This window comes from Vicugna pacos, chromosome 22, assembly GCF_048564905.1.
Source record: "Vicugna pacos chromosome 22, VicPac4, whole genome shotgun sequence".
NCBI lineage: Eukaryota > Metazoa > Chordata > Mammalia > Artiodactyla > Camelidae > Vicugna > Vicugna pacos.
In genome coordinates, this window is record NC_133008.1 from 10,890,453 (window position 1) to 10,906,287 (window position 15,835).

General features: G+C 49.9%; 1 long non-coding RNA gene across 1 annotated transcript in view; it reads right to left on the reverse strand.

Annotated features, from left to right (window-relative positions):
* The window catches only part of LOC116285050 (uncharacterized), a 311,898-nt gene extending 296,782 nt beyond the window's left edge, over positions 1-15,116 (reverse strand). Inside the window, exon 1 of the long non-coding RNA XR_012063089.1 lies at positions 14,882-15,116. This is a non-coding gene — a long non-coding RNA (uncharacterized lncRNA). The remainder of the gene's footprint in view (positions 1-14,881) is intronic.
* Positions 15,117-15,835: the final 719 nt, after the last annotated feature.

The following is a 15,835-nucleotide window of genomic DNA, read 5'->3' on the forward strand; positions in this document are numbered from 1 at the left end:
AAGGAATTTTGGCCATTTCGAAAGTCCTTTGCCATGCTCGCCTTGTGTTCATTAACTCCGCCTCACCCACCAACAAGAGTGGTGTTTTTGGTTCAAAGAGAAAGCATGAGGCTTGTCAATTTCAAAACGTCCCGGCAGACGGAAAGCAGGGTTATGGACTAGGTCTTTAAAAAAATTCTAGGAAGGCCTTGGCTTTTGTTAAAACTGAAGAGTTCCCTACGTCAAGGCAGGCACTTGTTTTTGCTTTTTTTTTTTTTTTTTTGGTTGGAGGGAGGTAATTAGGTTTTTGGTTTTTGTTTTTTTTTTTTTAAGTAGTGGTACTGGGGATTGAACCCTGGACCTCTTGTATGCAAAGCATGCATTCTCCCACTGAGCTATACCCTCCCTTCTAGGCAGGGGCTTCTTGTATGACTGTGGTGACACATCACCAGGGACAGAGAAGAAGTCCGCCTGCACAGAAGAGGCTGGGTACAGGCTCTAAGGATGCCCCAGTCCTGCAGTACACTCGGCCATCTTGCATGGATAAGGGCACTTCTCTGGTTTTCCACTTGGAACTCCTGGGAGATACCCCACTTAGGGGGCAAATCCAAGAATGATATTCGACCATGAGCAAGATGCAGTTCTAAGCAGCACAACAATCAAGGTGCATCCATCAGCCAAACGGCCCTCTGGATGCTCAGGAGTTACAGGTTCTAGTCTCTTCTGCTATGTCTGAACTTGCATCTTGATCTGGAAACCACTGCTGGGCAGGGAGAGAGAGAACAAGGGGAAAGAAATCTAGTCTGGGTTTATTTTAGAGCCTCAGGCCTCGAACACGAAAAGAATAAACCAACTCTACGAAGAATGACTTTGGTTTAAATGCCCTTGCTTCTCTCCTCCAAAAATCCAGGAAAGTGTTTGTAATCAGCTTAGAGTCACCACCATCCCCAACTTACCACCCACCCTTCCCCACATGCATTCATCCAGCAAATGTTTGGTGACCACCTACTATGTGCCCAGTTCTTTTGGGAGCTGAGCATGCTGTCACGGGGGCTGGCAAGTCTGAATTCTTAGGACAGATCAGCAGGCTGACAACACGGGAGGAACTGGTGCTGAGGACAGAATTCCTTCTCTGGGACACCTCAGTTTTGCTCTTAATGCTATCAGCTGATTGAATGGGTCATCTTTACTTAAAGTCACCTGACTGTAGATGCCAACCACATCCACAAAATACCTTCGCAGCAACACTTAGATTTGAGTTTGATTAAACAGCTGGCACTACGCTAAGCTGACACATAAAACCAACGTCCCAGGAGGCATCTGGAGAGGGAGCCGGAAGGGTCAGGCTGAGGGGGAGGAGGCAGGCTGGGCCTGGGAGGGTGCGATGGGTCCAAGTGTAGACAGCTGAAACAGTGTGAGCTGAAAACAGGGCCACTCGGTGGGAACTGCTGTTACAGAGTCACCAAGGGGACTTTGAACTCTGTGCTAAGAGGTCTGCAGCCCGTGCCCAGGCCCCCAGGAGCCGTGACAAGTTTCCCAGGATCCAGGCAATACCGCTATCTGGCAGGAGTCTGAGGACAGACTGGGAAGAACAGATCACTGAGAAATCTGCACGGAGCCCCCCCCTCCGAGGAAAGGACCAGATCTCAGGCCAGTGAGGAGAAAGATGAATGGCTGTAAGAGGCAGGCTGCTGGGGGGTGGAGAGGGGGGCGACACGGGGCTGGGGACTGAGCTAGAAAGGATGTCCCCATCCCCATGAAGAGCAGTGGGGAGATCAAGAAGAGCAGCCAGCTAGGAGGGCAGGTGGGGAGCCCGAGCCTCGATGTTTCAAGGATGTGCTCGCTGAGACCACCGGGGACACACGGCCACCCACAGAGAAGCCACAGTCACGACAGAGAGAAAACCTCTGGTGTGGGCGCCATAGGAGGTGATGGCGTCTCCGAGGGAGGGACTGGAGAGAACCAGTCGGAGAACTGAGCCACAGAGGGTGGCTCCAAAGAGCACACGAAACCAAGGGAACAGAACCAGAATGTCAGACAGTGGCCAGCCAGGCCACAGAGGGAATGGAGGGCTGTGGTGAGGACCAGGCTGTAAAGGAAGGTCTTCAAAATAGTGACCAAAGCAACACAGTGATCGAGGGGCTAGGAGTGACCTCAGGAAGAAATGTGAGGTGAGCTGCACTCAGGGCTTCTCCCACGTGTAAGGGGACAGGAGAGAAGAGTCTACAGCCAGTGGCATGGCCGTGTGCTCGAGGATGGGGGTTGAGGCAGAAAGAGAACTTTTCCCAGGAGTCAGCCTCTCTAGAGCCCCACGGGGGCTAGCGCAGGACCCCCCAGGAGAGGAGGAGAGGATGTGCACTAGACTTCAGTGGAGGTCTAGTTAACCCCTGGGCAGCTAGGAGGATGGGACTGGGGTGGGGTTACTGAAAGTGGAGGAACAGATAAAAGGGCTGAAGACCACAGTAAACTAGGAGAAAGGTGGGGTCGGTGATCATGGGGGAAGGCAGGAGGACTGGGGGAAACAGAGCCTTGTTACTTGATGGAGTTAAGGAGAATGGGAAAGCAGATGCAAATTGGATGATACACACAGCGGGATACAGGATACTCAGGCTCAAATCAAGGATGAAAGGTTAGCGTGGCAGCAGCATCAGGAGGTGGGTACCAGCAAACATTGCTTCAGACACTTGTCTAGTACAAAAGGGGTGGTGAGGCAGCGCCCCCAAATGATGCCAACAGCTCACACTTCTACACAGGGCTTACTGCCCACCAGACACAACTCTTCTGAGCTCTGTATATTAACACATGTCAAGTCTCAATCATCACAACCCTAAAAGATGCGGTACAATAATTATCACCATTTTACAGAGAAACAGAGGAACAGAGAGGTTAAGAACCTGCCGAAGGTCACACAGCTAGCAAGTGGCAGAACTGGGATTCAAACTAGACAGTCAACTTAGGTGTGAGAGGTTAAATGAATTGTCTGACACCATAAAGCAAGAAGACAAATTCAGAACTGAAACAAAAACACATACATATGGTGGCAAACCAGGCTGGGTGACCCTCTGAGGAACCTGATCTAGAGGCAGAATAAGAATGCTTACCAGGAGCTTACAATGTCCCCTCCAGTCCTCAGCCAGGCACACTGGTTCCCAAAATCCTTGCAAAGGCTTGTCCCAAACCAGGATGATATCCTGCACAGAAGCCAGAGGGCCTGGGGTCTAGAGGGCAAGGGTCGCAGCTTTTAGGCATCAGCAGCCTGGACAATGCTGGAGGTGCCCTGAGAAGCTAGGGGGTCACCTGCCAGAAAGCCTCCACTAGATTCAGGGTCAGATTCTGGGGATGCCGAATATGCCAGAAATGGCTTAGCCAAGGGCCTCTGAGGAGATGCTTCACAGACACCTGCCTAGAACGAAATGGCTGGTGGAGGTCCCTGCCAGCCCTGGGAGTCTGTCTACATTGAGCCAGAACTTGGCCGATTCGGAATCTGAAGATTTATGGATGATCTGCTGTGTCATTTGACCTCTTAACCTGCTGAAATCCAAACTGGTAATTAAGCCAAGTCCAAACATCCAACACAGAGGGAATGAAAGAGAGACTCTTTACCCTAAAAATAACCCTATTGCTTTTACATTTGTATCTTTCCACTTACCTGTAAAAAAATCTTTCATCTTACAGAAGGGCTACCCATTGCAACTAAAAACCAAAATGTTGCTTTTCTGCTTGCTCACCCAGCCCACAGGGTCAGGCTCAAGAGACAAATATGCACCATGCTGTCTTCTTGTTCTTAGGCAAAACTGATTTCCCACTGCAAAGTATTATGGTCAACCCTTCACACCTCTCAGCCCCTTCCCCTCCATTTTCCAGCCCCTCATCCTGCTCTCTCCTCCTCCAAGCCAACTGCCCAGCCTTTGTTCCCAGGCCCAGTTCCCCTTCCCATTTCACTCAGCCTGCCCCTTCTCTTCCCCTCCTCCTTCTCCATCCCTTCCTCCTATTCCTCCTCCCACCTCTTCCCTCTCTTTCAATCTCCTCCTCTTCCTTCTCCTCGCCCACCCCCATCCATCTCCTCCTCCTCCATCTCCTTCACCTCCTCCACCATAGGTGGTCTGAGGACCAGCAGCTAATGGGGAAAGAAGAGTGAGTTCTACTCCAGCAGGAGGAACCTGGAACAGGGCAGGAGGGCAGGGAGCCCCCAAAGACCAGAGAAAGGCACCAGAGCCCTTCCTTTGGCCCCCTTGCTGGTCCCCCAAGCTGCCTCCCCAGTGAGGTCCACAGCAAGTGGCAGCCCCCGGCTGCCATGCCCACAGTTCACAGAATGGGAAGTCACCCAAGATCCAGAAGTGTGTCCGGGGCCAGTTGGCATTTTCCTGACAGCATCCTCCCCCATCACATAAATCAGAATTCCCCAAAACGTGATGTGTGTATTATTGGACCCCTGGGGGCGATTCACAGGGCAATGGACACATGCTTTCTATTCAAGAGCTAATCTATTTTTGCCATCACCTTCTATTTACAGGAAGGAATACTGGTTTTCACATGCAGTCATGGAATAAAGCTTCCTGCTAAAATAAATTTTCTCAGTGAAAAACATGAGCCACTTTAAAGAAAAGTGGAAAGTAAGTAATAATTGCACGGGTAGAACGCGGGTACGGCAAACATCACACAGGTAATAAGGAAATGACTGATGACTGGCGATTCTGACACTAACTGCGTAGATAAGGACCCACCCCGTAGACCTGCTTTGGTCTTTGGTTAACTGAGAATCGGTCGGACTCACAAACCAATTCAATTCAACGGACGGATATTTGCCAAGAGCCTTTGCTGTGTCCAGGACTGTGAGAGTCACAGAGAAAAGGGAACTCTCACAGCAGCCCCTGACTTCCGGGAGCTTCCAGTTTACTTGCTGGAAAGGACACGTCTACACTCAAGGAAACTGCTAGTGAATGGAGCAAAGTAATGTATACGAGAGGGAAGCAGACGTGAGCAGTGGGGGACAAGAAAAAGGAGCCCAGGACTGGCTGGGCTGACTCCAGGGTGGCCTCAGGATAGGTCATGGAGACGCCAGTGAGTTCTGAAGAGCCTGGAATGTTCCTTCATCTCCAACCTCATCACCTGGATCGCAAGAAGTTGCTCCAGACCCTGGTGACCTTGAGGCAGTGAAAGTCACCAGAGGACCTCACTTCTAAAAGTGTGAGAAAAGGCAGACACCCCTGAGTCACATCTTGGGTGCTCTGTAACCCTGACAGGCACCCCCCCCCCAGAGCCCACATGGCAGGGCTATTCTGCGGTGGAACTAAGGACCTCAGTGTCCTCTGGCCAGGCTTCCCGCCTACTCTCTGCTCTCCTGTGTGGTTCTCCTGGCTCTTGAATTCCTGATGCCTCCTTCTCTTGGTGGCTGGGGACGACTGTTTCCCTTCCTGGTCTGAAACTGACCTAGGAACCCTGAGAGCTGGGCATACGTAGCTGAGTGGGAACAGAGGCAGATTCACAACTGCTGTATTTCCCTCCAGATCTTGAGAGCTGACCCCTTCAGGTACCTCCGGGTGCCCTGCTTACAGGGAGGTCCCATCTTAGGGAACTGCTCCCCCCATCCTACCCATAGGGTCCCAGGGTGGGCACCCATCCCCAAGTTCACATCACATGGCCCCACCCCTTTGACCATAAGGCATCGGAGTAAGGATCTGAGCCAATCAGATTCTCCCTCCGGAATCAGGAACTATTCGAAATTTGGAATTACAACAGAGACTCCAGCTCACGTGGGGCTGATCTCTGGGCAGCAGAGGTGAAAACTCTACAGTTAGGGGAGGCCACCTTCTGCTGTATGGCCCAGAGATGCAGAGGATGTGGATCTGAAGAAAGAAGAGAAGACATCAGACAAAAAGAGAGGAACCCTAACAAGTCATGCTCCTCCTCAGCCTTTGGCCAAGTATTCTTGCTACCACATTGCCCTCCTCTCCCTCCCCGTCCAAGAGAACTGCACAGGACTCAAGGCTTCCATCGTGCTCAACCATAAAGTCCACTGTTAAGGGCTGAATGCTTCTGTCCCCCAAAATGTGTAAGTGGAAGCCCTAACCCCTGCTAGAAAGGTATCTGGAGGTGGGACCTTTGGGAGGTAACTGGGTTAGATGAGGTCCTGAGGGTGAAGCCTCCCATGATGGGATTAATACCCTATTAAGACCAGAAAGCTTAACCTCTCTCTCTCTCCCCTCCCCCAACCACGTGAAAACACAGCAAGAAGAAGGCCGTCTACAAGCCAGGAGGAGAACCCTCACCAGAACCCGAGCAAGCTGGCACCCTGATCTCAGACTTCCCAGCCTCCAGAACTGTGAGAGAATAAATCATTGTTGTTTAAGCCATCCCGTCTATGGTATTTTGTTTCTAGCAGCCCAAGCTAACTAAGACATCCATCCTCCCTGCCCTGGCCATTGGCCTTAAATAATTCATCTCTGGCCACCTTCCACGGCACTCACTAGCCTTCGGCCACACCAACCACCTTTCAGTTCTTCGAACAAGCCAAGATTAATGCCAACCTCAGGGCCTTTGTACTTACTCTGCTTCTGGCCGGAGGCAGCCTCCCCTGGTCTTCACACAAGGGACTTTTTCACGTCATTCAGTTTTTATCAAAACGGTCCCTATTCAGGGAGGACTTCTCAGAGCCCCTCCCTGACACAGGTCCTTAGACACTAGGTTTTCTCATTACTTTACTTGCTGCATGAGACCAGATACCTTGCCCACCTCATTCTACACCCCACGAAGCCCAGCACAGCACCTGGCATAGCAAAGGTGTTCACGCCAGGTATTTGTCAAATACATGAACAAATGACTGAGACACAAGAGTCTGGCTTCCACTAGTGAAGCCAGAGGGCCAAGCTGCCAGTGGAAAAGGGGGAGGGTTGACACTGGCAGAGGGAAGGCACCACCATTAGCTTGGCCTGTGTTCAAAAGTGGCCCAGCCTGCAAGCCAGCCCACGCCGGCCCACCTAAGGAAACACAGTCAGTGCCGAACTCGGGAAACGGAGCCCAAGGCTGGTCAAGACAGTCACACTCCAAAATACGCACGGCCAGATTTCCTGCGCCGCGTGTTTTATCTTTGACCGTCCTTATGGAAACATTATTCAAGAACGTCGTGAACACACAAAAATAAATCTTTAAAAATATCATTTGGACGACACACACATACGAATGAAAGATTTTTTCTCTTTTTACTACAGCAGTCCATTAAGGCATTTTTTAAAAAAGCCAATGTGCTAAGTAACTGCACACAGTAACCTGCAAATAAAAATGTTCCCAGTTACTGCCCACACAGCTGCCCCTAGACGAAACCCACCCCAATCTCACCATCAATCAAGGCTGGAGGTGAGGGCAGCTCACCAGCTCTGTTTCCTGTCTTCTGAGGATCTGACAGTGTCCAAAGCAGCAGAAGGTCACGGTTCTTGCTCACACTCGGATGTGGATCAGAGAGAGTGGCCACAGTCACTACCACATGCTTTGATCACTGGGGAAAACAATGCCTGTTCGGTGTCTGCTTGGTGTCAAGCACTGAGCAAGACATTTGACACGCTATCTCATTTAATCCCACAACGACCCTATGAAGCACACAGTGTTATCCTTGGGCTTATGGTGAGCAGACTGAAGCACAGAGAGGCCAAGTCACCTGGCTGGGATCACACAGCTCATCAGCATCAAGGCTGAGATGCGAACGCCACAGCATCTAAATCCCTACCCACCCAGGAGCTGTCTCCCACATCCGCGTTCCACAGATCAGCTCTCCTTGCCCTGCTTCCTCTCCGCCACCAGTAACTGACTTCAAGGGCCCGACACCTTCCTCTTTTTTGTCTCGCCTCAACACCCAGCATCCGCAGGCCCGCAGTGAACAGCACGTGGCTGACGATGATGTGCCCCGGCTGCTGGAAGAGCATCCCCTCCTGGTCCACCTCTCTCTCCCTCTGGCTCCCCCTCCCCAGGGGCTCTTTCCTCCTCTTTTTATCCGTTATCAGCCTTCTTGCTTTAATTTTGCCTGCCTAAATTGTCTTGTTACCCACTACTTTTTGTCTGTAACCTTGCCAGAAACCAAGAAGAGTCTAAAAACATTCTTTGGCTTCCTCTGAGATTATAATCTCACCCTAGATCCTGTCCCTTTCTTTCCTCTGAGGACTTCCTTTTACTTTTCTCTCTTTCATTTTTCTCTCTTCCTAGTTCTTCTGCCTTTCTTAAGGCTTTAAGGTCTTAAGGAGAAAAAAACAGCTTTGTCTATGCATATGCACATACATGGGTACTGGATTCCCCTGGCCATGAGGCTACGTTCACTTTATTCAGCATCAAAGTGAAAGTGTTTTGCAACACAATCTATAATCCTCATTGTTCACTGGTGGGGACAGAGACGTGGGTTATGACTTCCAGAACAAGAATAAAATACAAAGACCTGGGAACTTGAATAGCCACATTCAAATCTGGACTTGAACCTTTCCAGCTGTATGTGCCTTGGACAAGAATCTCTGAGCTTGAGGTTTTTATCTGTAAAATGGGAATAATAATTCTACTCCTTCCCAAGGTTGTAGAGAGGTTTAAAGGGGCAGTGTATGTGAAAGCATTTTTAACCTATAAAGAATTTCAGCATAAGGCAGTATGAGATCAGGGCCTTGGCTGAACTATGACATGTCACAAGAACTGGGAGGACACCATCGAGCTGGGCTTTGGACATCACACCTGGATGGCCCACTAACCTTCACACCCACCACCTTTCCCCCAAACTGGGTTTCCCCTCTGAAAGTCACAGTTCTGCTAATGAAACCAGGAGGCATTTCATCCTCCAGTAACCACACACACACATTTCATTTGCTGCGAGTCAGGGACTGCAGTGGGTGCCAGGGACTGGACATCGAACAGGGCTGGACAGTACCTTCTCCTTCAGGACACTCACAGTTCACATGGGGAGGGAGAAAGAAAAAGACAGAAAACAAACAATCAAAATAAGTAAATAAACCAGGTAATAATGGAAGCAGGCCCCTGATTTGCAGGAATAGCCTGCATTTAAGCCCTAAGGCAGGAAAGAGGTTGGCCCAGTTGTAATAGAGAAAGAAGGTGCTGGAAGGGAGCGAGGGAGGGAGTGGTTCCCGTGAGGTCTGCAAAACCAGCAGGGCCAGATCTGGTGTGGATTTGATTCTAAGGGGGCCTCTGGAATGGTGCAGCTGAGTGCTAGGACTTGGTTTATGGTTTATCTTTGTTGGTTGCTTGGTTTGTTGCTCTTGTTTGTTTGTTTTTAATCAGTCTCGCTGCAGTGCAGACAATCTGGGCTGGAGAGAGTATTGGTGAGCGAAAGTGGAAGCAAGGGAGGAGGTGGTCAGCTCCTCAGCAGAACGAGGCCGAGACGACTGAGGCGTGGATGGTGGCCTTGGAGAGAGGTGAACAGAACCCCCAAGTATTTTGGAGTTAGAAACAACACGAGTTGGTGAGAAGTTTCATACAGAGGCACGAAGGCACGGAGAAAATGACTCATTTTCATATCAAAGATGACTCCTGGGGTTTTTTGCTGGAGCAACCAGAGAAGTAGCGCTGGCTTCGACTGGGATGGAGGGGAGGGGGTGGAAGAGAAGGGGAGGAGCCCTGGGCAGGTGAAGGCAGTGCTGGTAAAAGAGAGGCTTAAACTTCCATCACGTTCCCCACGTACCCCTCAAGTGCAAAAGTTGGTTATCTTGCCAGTCTGTCCCCCACGTGCTTCTCAAAATCACCTCCACCTTCACATCTCCAATTTGTCACCTGACTTGTCAATGCGTTTCCGCCCAGGAGATCTCCATCTCCAATCCAGCTGCTGTACCCTCACTGGCCCTACATCCTCAGGACTTTCTGGAATGGGGAGGAACACACTTGCCTTTACTGTTGAGGACTTTTGTACCTTATTTTCTGCAGATGAAGACAGACACACAGGACCTGGGGTCAAACTCCAGTCAGTGCTCAGCTGAGCGTCCGTTTCTCCGCAAACACCATCATCCCAGCCACACCCAGCTCCCCTGCTCTCCCTCCTGCCTGCTCTCCCTCCTCTGGCCTCTGCATATGTCAGAACAGCTGCCTGGGACTCTTCTCTCTCCTCGTTTCCACCCTCTAAATGCCTCCTAACCATCCTTCAGTCTCCGTTTTTTAAGTGAATGTAAAAACTAAATATTTTCATCTTTGACACCTTTCAGGAGTCCCTCAATCATTCCTGGTACCCAGGGGAACCTGCCCTCACCTCCACCGTAATTCCAACCACACAGTGCTGTAAAAATGGATGCCTCCTCCCTTCTGGACTGGCACTGAAATAAGGTACCCAAGTGCCTGGGTGCACTATTCATCAGCTGTCAAACATGAACCTGGGGCAGATCCATCCTACAAATACTGATTCCAGTTCTAATGTATCGTTATTTCTGATTTATCTTGCCATTGCATCATAAAACTGAAAACTACTGAAACCTTTGATGGATCATAATTTTGTTAGAAAGAAGATGGTCATCTTCTTTTCTCCATAATTGTAAAGTATCTTCATCTTTAAATTTATGAACACTAGTAAGAATTTTCTTTGCATCACCTTTGCAAACACATCTGACTTCATCATTCGTCCCCTTCAAACTGGATCAAGGAACTCTTGCTAAACAAACACCACAAATGGTAAGAGAATACTGGCCCCCTTCTTTGAGCAAAACAGGATGGTCCAGGTTCTTGTTGCAAAATATTGGGTGACGAAATCATGCCTGTTGAATGACTAACTGGATGGGAATATCAAACTTCTTTTTGTCCTCAGAAAGACACTGTTTATCCGTCGATTCTGGAGTTTGAGAAAATTCATCCAGATTATCGTATTGTAAAACTCAAGAGTCTGAGGCTCTGCTTACAAAATGAACTTTACCGTTATCATTCGAGTCAACATCGCTGTTGTCTCCTCTGATTGGTCTAACTGCTGTAAAACGTTTTCCTTTGTCAATTTTCTTCTCTGTAAATTTTTCATTTCTGTTTTGTGCAGGAAATGAAAAATTCTGCATGCTCAACTACACACAATGAAAGCAACAAAAATAAACCTATAAAGATGGTGGCCTCTATCCTCTTTTATACCTTCTTGAAAGATGATATAACACCCTAAGCAATGGAACAAGGAAACTGAAGGGTGAGGCAATCGGGATGATTTATTTCACTGCACATCATCCTTTTAGGCGGTTGTTCCCATCACTCTTTCATTTTCTTATTACTTTAATATTTTTAGCACAATTGACAATAACTGATGAATAACGATGAAATAATTCCTCAAGTGATAAAATGGAAACTATTTCAAGATCCAAGAAGAACAAGATCACTAAGATCCCATGAGGTCTTAGATTTATAAATGGTTCCAATGGTCCCAAATGGGACCTTCAAGATAGAATGAGTTTTGTTCGGTTTTTGTTTAAAAAGTAAGTTTCCTTTGATCTTTGGAAAATTTCCTTTAAAAAGAACCAAAGTCATGCTATGTCAACCTTTACAAATAGTTAGAACTGCTCAAGAAAAAAAAAAAGTCAAAAACTAAAATTGGGTCCTATGGACCATGATGGTAGGCTGATGGTTAAATCATATTCATAGATTTGGTCATTTTGCGAAGATGTTCAAAATCTAACTCCCTGGAAAACTGCCCCCACAAAAGACTCTTCCTTTACCCACAGTTTCTGGACCAAACCCCATCAGAGAGAGAGCTCCATATGATGCTCACCCCTGGGCTCCACCAGCACCACCCGCGGAGCACAGGCAGCCCCTGGCCTGGAACACTTTCTCCTGGAGTTCATCTCCACACACAGTGAGGAAGTAAAAACCAGGACCCGGCCGGAGGGAAACAGAGAAGGCATCTGGAATACTATTCAGGCTTCAGAGCTAGCAACACTCAGACCACAATCAGACTCCCTGTGTTTACAGCTTTATCTTCCTCCCAGAAAATGGATTTATTGTTGAGGGAGATAGTGTTTCTATTTTCTCAGTTTTTTTTTAATTCTATTTAATCTTTTGTGTTTTCAGTCAATCCATGACTACAGTTTGACTATTAATCTAGGACATAGCGGAAATGTCCAATTCACAAACATCGTGTGTTACAAACCTTTCGGAATCGGTTGTTTTGGGAAATCAGAATATTTTTCCCTCCAATAAACAATATCGTAAATGATGGCGAGGTTTCCAGACCAGCCCCACACAAGCCTTTTTAACTCATAACATTGCCGACACCCTGCACTTCTATGGTGAAAATCAGGAGAAAGCAATTTTGTTGCAGTGCCAATAAGCAAACTCAGATACGGAAGACATGGTCTCCTTGCTCCTCAATTCTACTTAATGAACAACTAGTTTAATGAAAGAAGATAAGGGGAAAGACGGAGGCTTTCTAAGGAGAGATCTCTACTCAGAAGAATTTTGGAGGTTGGTAGCAGGAATTTATTGTAATTTTGCCTGTCCAGGGTCACTTGGATACCTTTTTACATTTTCCCTCACAGAGGCACACAAAGGAGCCACGATGAAGGCAGATTTGGGGCTCATATAGGAAGACAGCAAAGAATGAGGGAGGAAAAGCACAAGGTTTGGAAGAGATGTCCTTGACGGTGCAAGTAAAGCATGTTGTTGCCAGAGGGAGATTGCCTAAATCAGTATTAACTGATTTGCTACGGAAATTGAGAAGAGGGAAGACCCAATACTAGTGCCCCAGGCCCTTGAGTCAGGGAGAGGTAAGAGTCCACTCTTCGGTCAGACAGTTTCCTCTCTGACCATAAGGTGGTGCCATCAGCCCAGACAGCCGGCCCCAAGGGGGCGGAGCTTGCAGTAGGAGGAGCTCCCCACGTGGAAGCCACGTTTTCCACACTGGCTCTGGAACTTACAAAAAGCCTGGACTAGACAGCAAGTCTCAACCTACAGGCCACTGCCTCCTCACCCAACAACTTCCCATCCTCCGAGGCACCACCTGCTCACACCTGAGCAAGAACACGTCTCTGGGGATGGTGGCAACCCACATCAAGATTCCAGCTGATTCCTTCCCATTCCTCTCATCCATATCCTCCTTCACAGTGTCAGCACTGGGGCCCGGACCTTCTCCCAACTTCGAAAGGGGATCTAGCCTCAGAGCATCCTAGAGTTTCATCCTTAAACACCGTCAGGATGAGGAAATGAGACCTTCTCTGGTGAGCACAGATTTGCTACAAAGGCCCCACCATGAGGCCCCAGATGCCCTTACCAGCTTTATCTTCCACTGGAATACCAAACGGGCCAACTCTTACTCCTGATACAAAACCCACCGTAACCCCTCCATTCATTTACCCCTGCTGGAACTTACCTCCCTCCTGTTCCTTATCTCTACTTGTCAGCATCCTCTCCCCTCTCAAAGTCTAACCCAAATTCTCTCCTCCCCCAAACCTTCTCACTGTTTGGATTTAACTGGTGAACTGGAGTTGGAGAGGAAAACATGAGTTCTATGCATCAGCCACAGAAGCCACGGGTATCACAAGGTGCCTCATCCTTTCCGCTGCCTGTAGGGTCTTAAAACAGAGAAGGAGGGCCCATCCAGCCAAGACTCCCTCTCTGCTGAGTTTCAGGGCAACACCAACTGGGCTATTCTTACTTCTCTCAGTTCTCAATCCCCATGTAGAGACACCAAAGCTACAAGAATGATGCGGGGCATGCTGTCTGTTCTCAATTCACACCTGCTTTATAATAATAATCACTGTTACTATTATTATTACTGCCCCTTCCTCATCCCCTGCTCTCACCAGTCACAGTCTGCCAAACCGGGCCTGAGCTGTAGAGCTAGAAGAATAAGGCGAGATCACAACACAGTCACCAGTCTGAGCTCCCCTCCCTACTCCCAGCCCAGGCCTGCGGCCTAGACTGGTAATGCCAGCAAACTGCCTACTGATTCTGCAGAATTTGCTCAGCCCTGATGGGACTGACTAGAAGGCGCATTCTTCTCTGGATGTTGGGCCCTGGCCAAGTGGCCTGGAGATAAAAAATCTTTAGGAACTAGTACCTGTAGAAGCCACACCTCCAATCTAGTGACTGCTTTTCTTTTGGTTCTAAAGGGGCACATGGTTCAAGAGGGAGCCACGAATGTCTCTGAGGCTGGAGCCAACATTTCCAAGAAGGTGAACTTTTAAATTATGCAGGCCCTGGGGGTGAGGGTGTAGCTCAGTGGTAGAGCATATGCTTAGCATGCATGAGGTCCTGGGTTCAATCCTCAGTACCTCCATTAATTAATTAATTAATTAATTAAAAACCATATTTAAATTATGCAGATCCTCTGAGGGAGCTCCAGGGCCTCATGGTGGCAAAAGGCTGAGCCCTAGCTCCGGGAAGCAGGAACCCAGAGTAGACTCAGTGTCTGCAGCCAGCAAAGGTAGGCTTGCTCCTGTCACCTGGACCTCTCCTATTTCTGTGGCTCAAAGAACCGAGAGATCAGATACCCTTTTTAATGCCGATTTTGCTCCTGTTCTCACCTACAAAAGAGGCTCTCCAAGAAAAGAAAGGCTACCCAGGAAATTCAGAGGCTTATGGAGTTTGTGGGAGGTTAGAATGCTACCGGGTTTTTGTTATGTTTTGTCTTTCAAGGATCTACAGGAGATGGTGTTTCATAAACTAATAAAGGAAGTTAATTATGCAAACAAAAGCAGGGTGGGAAACGCAAACCACCCATTTTAATATACTTGCACCCCACCTCCTTCCACTAAAGATCTGAGGGTACAAGAGGTAATTGTTACCAGACTCACGGGCGTGAGTGCTCGGCTTCTTACCACCGTTGCAGATTCGGACCTTCAAAGAGACCATTTCCTGGGGCTCTGAAATCAGGTGGGGAGGGTGGACAGTGGCTCCCAGGCGCTGTAACCCTGGGGAGAGCCCACTCGATGGCGCCTTCCCCAATCCCTCCTCTCATTCCTCCTACCTCAGAGCCGCTGGACGCGAGGGGCCGCCGCAGGCAGCAGCGCCCACCCTGGCCCCCAGCCTCGGCCTTCTAACGCCCGCGTGCAGCCGGGACCCTGGGAGGGGAGCTCTGGAGGCCGAGCGGCGGCCGGAGGATGACCCGGCGCGAGTGTCTCCGCACCCCCTCCCCCAACCGTGTCACATGGCGGCCCCAACGAGGCGCGCAGAGCGCCCCGCCGCGGAGACCCGGGGCCGGGCCGCCGCGGACAGTGGGTGATGAAACCTCCCTGGCGCATTACCGCAGAGGGCGCGGGCCGGGAGCGGGGCGGGGGTGGGGGGAGGGAGCTGGTACCCGGGCTCACCTGTTCTCCAGGAGCAGGGTGGAGGCGGCGGGGGAGGGGCGAGGGCGCGTCAACCCGGGGTGAGTGGCGCGGCGCTCGCGTCCCCGCCCTCCCCCAGCCCCGCGAGCCCCCTGAGCAGCGCCGTCGGACTGACGATGCCCGGAGCAGTTCCTGTCCCCGGCCCCGGCGCCGGGGAGACGTGAGCGTGCACACGTACACACACAGCGGGGGAAGAGGCGCTCCGAGCGGCGCCCAACTTTCTCCCTGCTTCTGCGAGCCGTGGGGGAAAGCAGCCGGGGGCAAGCCAGCCCCGGCCATGCTTGGGGAGGGAGCTCGAATACGAAAGGAGAATCGATGGAGAGAATTCCCTTGGGTTCTGTTTTTAGGGTTTGGGGGGAATTTTTTGACCAGTTCCATGCGATGAATGGAGAGTAAAGGGAGCCCAAAACGGGGCGTAGAGTAGCGATTTGGAAAAATGGAAGAGTATGTTTGGAGACGCGTAAAGTTGCCTTTCAAGCTCCAGCCTCTGGGGCACGCGATGCTCCGCGGCGGGCTGACTCAGGGCTGTGTGGGCCTCCCTGACACCGCCTGGAAATGATGCAAGTCCAGTCTGTCACCTGGATCCCTGCAGCCCA